Source organism: Pipistrellus hanaki (assembly GCF_964339955.1).
Source record: "Pipistrellus hanaki genome assembly, chromosome: X".
Classification (NCBI taxonomy): Eukaryota; Metazoa; Chordata; class Mammalia; order Chiroptera; family Vespertilionidae; genus Pipistrellus; species Pipistrellus hanaki.
Window position 1 is genome coordinate 97,495,789 of NC_140524.1, and position 5,885 is coordinate 97,501,673.

Genomic DNA, 5,885 nt, shown 5'->3' on the forward strand with positions numbered 1-5,885 from the left:
AGAACTAAACGTGTGTAAACACATTCTCTACCCGCAGGACTTGGACCTTGCGCATGTCTGGAGGAGAACAGCAGCCTGACCATTGTCTCAGCCACCTTAATAGTCTCCCTCACTCTCCTTGATCAATTCCAAGCCTATCACCATTTCATTTTCTTTCCATCTTGAGTATCTGCCATGGGACAGGTCTGTGTTATTTACTAGAGGCAAAACAGTGAACACGACACAAATGGTCCAAAAGCGCCTGCGCACACGCTGTAAAGCCGCCGGCGTGGCCTTGAGTTTCCCTTTTCCCCTGTCGGCGCCCCAGGGTGAGCATCTCTGGTGTACACCGCCCGCCCGCAGTCATGCCATCCAAGGGACCTCTGCGGTCTGTGCAGGTCTTTGGACGCAAGAAGACGGCCACAGCCATGGCGCACTGCAAACCGGGCAACGGCCTCTTAAAGGTGAACGGTCGGCCCTAGCCGGTGTGGCTCAATGGTTAGAGCGTCGGCCCTAGCCGGTGTTGCTGAATGGTTAGAATGGTCAGCCCTAGCCCATGTTGCTCAATGGTTAGAACGGTCGGCTCTAGCCGGTTGGGCTCAATGGTTAGAACGGTCGGCTCTAGCCGGTTGGGCTCAATGGTTAGAACGGTCGGCTCTAGCCGGTTGGGCTCAATGGTTAGAACGGTCGGCCCTTGGCGGATGTGGCTCAATGGTTAGAACGGTCGGCCCTCGCCGGTGTGGCTCAATGGTTAGAGCGTCGGCCCTAGCCGGTGTGGCTCAATGGTTAGAGCGTCAGCCCTAGCCGGTTGGGCTCAATGGTTAGAACGGTCGGCCCTAGCCGGTTGGGCTCAATGGTTAGAACGGTCGGCCCTTGGCGGATGTGGCTCAATGGTTAGAACGGTCGGCCCTAGCCGGTGTGGCTCAATGGTTAGAGCGTCAGCCCTAGCCGGTTGGCCTAAATCGTTAGAACGGTCGGTCCTAGCCGGTGTGGCTCAATGGTTAGAGCGTCAGCCCTAGCCGGTGTGGTCCAATGGTTAGAACGGTCAGCCCTAGCCCGTGTTGCTCAATGGTTAGAACGGTCGGCTCTAGCCGGTTGGGCTCAATGGTTAGAACGGTCGGCTCTAGCCGGTTGGGCTCAATGGTTAGAACGGTCGGCCCTTGGCGGATGTGGCTCAATGGTTAGAACGGTCGGCCCTAGCCGGTGTGGCTCAATGGTTAGAGCGTCAGCCCTAGCCAGTTGGGCTCAATGGTTAGAACGGTCGGCCCTTGGCGGATGTGGCTCAATGGTTAGAACGGTCGGCCCTAGCCGGTGTGGCTCAATGGTTAGAGCGTCAGCCCTAGCCGGTTGGCCTAAATGGTTAGAACGGTCGGTCCTAGCCGGTGTGGCTCAATGGTTAGAGCGTCAGCCCTAGCCGGTGTGGCTCAATGGTTAGAACGGTCAGCCCTAGCCCGTGTTGCTCAATGGTTAGAACGGTTGGCCCTTGGCGGATGTGGCTCAATGGTTAGAACGGTCGGCCCTAGCCGGTGTGGCTCAATGGTTAGAACGGTCAGCCCTAGCCCGTGTTGCTCAATGGTTAGAACAGTCGGCCCTAGCCGGTTGGGCTCAATGGTTAGAACGGTCGGCCCTAGCCGGTTGGGCTCAATGGTTAGAACGGTCGGCCCTAGCCGGTGTGGCTCAATGGTTAGAGCGTCAGCCCTAACCGGTTGGCCTAAATGGTTAGAACGGTCGGCCCTACCGGTGTGGCTCAATGGTTAGAGCGTCGGCCCTAGCCGGTGTGGCTCAATGGTTAGAGCGGTCGGCCCTAGCTGGTGTTGCTGAATGGTTAGAACGGTCGGTCCTAGCCGGTGTGGCTCAATGGTTAGAGCGTCGGCCCTAGCCGGTGTGGCTCAATGGTTAGAACGGTCGGCCCTCGCCGGTGTGGCTCAATGGTTAGAGCGTCGGCCCTAGCCGGTTGGGCTCAATGGTTAGAGCGACAGCCCTAGCCGGTTGGGCTCAATGGTTAGAACGGTCGACCCTAGTAGGTTGGGCTCAATGGTTAGAGTGTCGGCCCTTGGCGGATGTGGCTCAATGGTTAGAACGGTCGGCCCTAGCCGGTTGGGCTCAATGGTTAGAAGGGTCAGCCCTAGCCGGTTGGGCTCAATGGTTAGCATCGGCCCTAGCCTGTGTTGCTCAATGGTTAGAACGTCAGCCCTAGCCGGTGGGGCTCAATGGTTAAAGCGTCGGCCCTAGCCGGTGGGACTCAATGGTTAGAATGGTCGACCCTAGCCCGTTGGGCTCAATGGTTAGAGCGTCGGCCCTAGCCTGTGTGGCTCAATGGTTAGAGCGTTGGCCATAGGCGGTGGTGCTCAATGGTTAGAACGGTCGGCCCTAGCCGGTGGGGCTCAATGGTTAGAGCGTCAGCCCTAGCCGGTGGTGCTCAATGGTTAGAACGGTCGGCCCTTGGCGGATGTGGCTCAATGGTTAGAACGGTCGGCCCTAGCCGGTGTTGTTCAATGGTTAGAGCGTCGCTCTGCAGACTGAAGGGTCCCGGTTCTCCGACCAAGGGCACATGCCTGGGTTGCGGGCTCGCTCCCCAGTGGGAAGCATGCAAGAGGTAACCCATCAATGATTCTCTCTCATCATTGATGTTTCTATCTCTCTCCCTCTTCCTTCCTCTCTGAAATCAATAAAATATATTTTTATAACAATATATTTTATTGATTTTCCACAGAGAGGAAGAGGGATAGAGAGCTAGAAACGTCGATGAGAGAGAAACATCGACCAGCTGCATCCTGCACACCCCTACTGGGGATGTCCCCGCAACCAAGGTACATGCTGCTGACTGGAATTGAACCTGGGACCCTTCAGTCCACAGGCCAATGCTCTATCCACTGAGCCAAACCGGTTTCTGCAATAAAATATATTTTAAAAGAAAATAAACATTAGTAATTAATAAAGAAATAAATAGAAAATGGCAAGAGCAAATAATTGGCCTGGTTTGGCTATAAAAAAAAAAAAAAGGTCAACGGACAGTTCCTGGGATGATCGAGCCGCGCCGCTTCAATACAAGCTGCTGGAACCTGTTCTGCTTCTTGGGAAGGAGCGATTTGCTGGCGTGGACATCCGAGTCCGTGTACAGGGTGGTGTTCACGGGGCCAAGATTTATGCCATCCGTCAGTCCATCTCCACAGCCCTGGTGGCCCACTACCAGAAACATGTGGCTGAAGCTTCCAAGAAGGAGATCAAAGACATCCTCATCCAGTATGACCGGACCCTGCTGGTAGCTGACCCCCATCGCGGTGAATCCAAACGTTTGGTGGTTCTGGTGCCCGTGCTCACTACCAGAAATCTTACCCATGAGCTCATCTGGGTTCACCTTTATAATAAACAATGGTCGTGGGATTTAAGGTTAAAAAAAAAAAAAAAAGACACAGCCGAAACCGGTGTGGCTCAGTGGATAGAGCATCGACCTGCGGACTGAAGGGTCCGAGGTTCGATTCCGGTTGGGGGCATGTACCTTGGTTGCAGACACATCCCCAGTGGGGGATGTGCAGGAGGCAGCTGATCCATGTTTCTCTCTCATCAGTGTTTCTAACTCTCTATCCCTCTCCCTTCCTCTCTGTAAAAAAAAAAAAAAAAAATCAATAAAATATATTAAAAATAAATAAATAAAAGACACAAATGGTCCTCGTATTTTGGAGCTTACAGTCTAGCAAAGGACACCGAAACACCAAGTAAATAAAGAGAAAGTTCACACAGTGAGATAAACACCAGGGAGAAAGCAGCATGTTATATTCCATTAGAAAACAGTAGAGGCAGGGCTGACCTAGGTGGCTGGCAAAAGTCTTCCTGGGAAAATGACATTTAAGCTAAGAATCTAAGAAAGGGAAGGAGGGGTGGGGTTGGGGTGTGGAGAGGCAGAAAGGGACGAAGTTCAAAAGCCATGAGGTGGAACGAAAGTTGGCAAGATCAGCGAACTGAAAGAAAACCAGAATGTTCTTGGTGCACAGCAAGCGTAAAATTTGCCTGAGAGGTAATCAGGAGTCCAATTACGCATGACCTTAGAGTAGGGGTGTCTTACTCAATCAGAGAAGGGGCCAAAATCTAAAATCCAGCCTAAATCGCGGGCCGAATGGTTTACTGAACAGTCATAAACTGACAATGTCATAAACTGACAGCGGAGTGCAGTGATGAGAGCGCGGTGCGGGCCACATTGCAAGGCCTGGCAGGCTGGATTTGGCCCGCGGGCCTTGTGTTTGACACATGTGCCTTAGAGGCTGCAGTAAGGAGTTTGGATTTTACTCCACCTACAATGGGGAGGTACTGAAGAGCTAATTAGGAGAGAAAAAGTCCAATGTCTCTTGATGGTTTGTTGGAAATGGATTGGGATGGTGAAGGGTGACAGTGGGAAGACCAGGTAGGAGACTGTGGTTCTGGTTAGGCGGAAGTTGGAACTGGACTGGTGGCCAAGAATATGGAAAGAACTGGAGGGATCTAAAGATGTGTTTTGGAGTTAGAATCAAAGGAAACTGGGTTTATTTTTTATTTTTCTTTATTTCAGAGAGGAAAGGAGAGGGAGAGATAGAAACATCAGTGATGAGAGAGAATCATTGATCGGCTGCCTCATGCATGTCCCACACTGGGGATCAAGCCTGCAACCTGGGCATGTGCTCTGACCAGGAATCAAACATGACCTCCTGATTCATAGGTTGATGCTCAACCACTGGGCCACACTGGCCCGGTAGGAACTGCTTTTTATTTTTGTATTTTTTAGATATATTTTTATTGATTTTTTTACAGAGAGGAAGGGAGAGGGATAGAGAGCTAGAAACATTGATGAGAGAGAAACATCGACCAGCTGCCTCTTGCTCACCCCCTACTGGGGATGTGCCCGCAGCCAAGGTACATGCCCCTGACCGGAATCGAACCTGGGACCTTTTAGTCCGCAGGCCAACGCTCTATCCACTAAGCCAAACTGGTTTTGGCAGGAACTGCTTTTTAAAAATCCAGGGGGTGGGGGGAAGATATCAACCAAAGGACTTGTATGTATGCATGCATATAAGCACACCAATTGATGAAAGACACTGGGGGGCGGGGGGATGAGAGCGTGCGACAGGGGCTAGGGGAGACTGGGGGAATGTCAATGGGGAAGGTGGGGAGAATGGAGATATATGTACTATGTGTAATTCTTTAAACAATAAAACATTTTTTAAATCCACTCTCACCAAATAGTAATAAACTCATTTGTTCCATCAGTAATAAAAAACATGAAATATCCCTATATCAATACTAGAGGCCCAGTGCACGAATTCACTTACTGGTGCAGTCCCTCAGGACGGCCTGTGGACATCAGGCCCCAGCTGGCTCCCCCAGCCTCATAGCCCCGCAGTCCTGCCTAGCACCCCACCTTGACCTGGTGCCACCCCCTCACCTGCTCCACCATCCCACCTGCAGGGTGATAAATTGGGCCAGGTCCCCTGCCCGGCTCCCTTAGTGCCTGGGAGACGGGCAGCAACCCCAACCCCCCCATTCATCCCACCCCACCCCCCACTGCTGATGCTGGTCACCATCTACGGGGCGATCGAGCCCCCACTCCCACTGGCCTTGGCTTGGAGCCGCCCGCTCACCTGCTTTTACCATTTCGCCGTGGTCCTGCTCTCATCAGGACCCACCAGGGCCAGCAGCACCTCCACTGCCGCCCACTGCCAGCACTGCATCACCAATGCCTACCATGTTCTGTGCCACCCCCTGGTGGTCAGCACACCTCATAGCAAGTGGTCGAACTCCTGGTCAAGGGGACAATTTACATATTAGGCTTTTATTATATAGGATGGCAAAAAATGTAGAGTATTCAAGAAAGAAGAGTTAAGTTACATTGTCATTTGTGACTTAGATATAAAGAAATTATTCTGGCCCTAACCGGT

General features: G+C 52.2%; 1 pseudogene across 1 annotated transcript; it reads left to right on the plus strand.

The window, feature by feature from the left end:
* The first annotated feature begins 339 nt into the window (after positions 1–339).
* LOC311614759 (small ribosomal subunit protein uS9-like) lies at positions 340–3,388 on the plus strand (annotated as a pseudogene). The gene is made up of 2 exons: positions 340–464; positions 2,995–3,388. The product of its transcript is annotated as a small ribosomal subunit protein uS9-like (transcript).
* Positions 3,389–5,885: the final 2,497 nt, after the last annotated feature.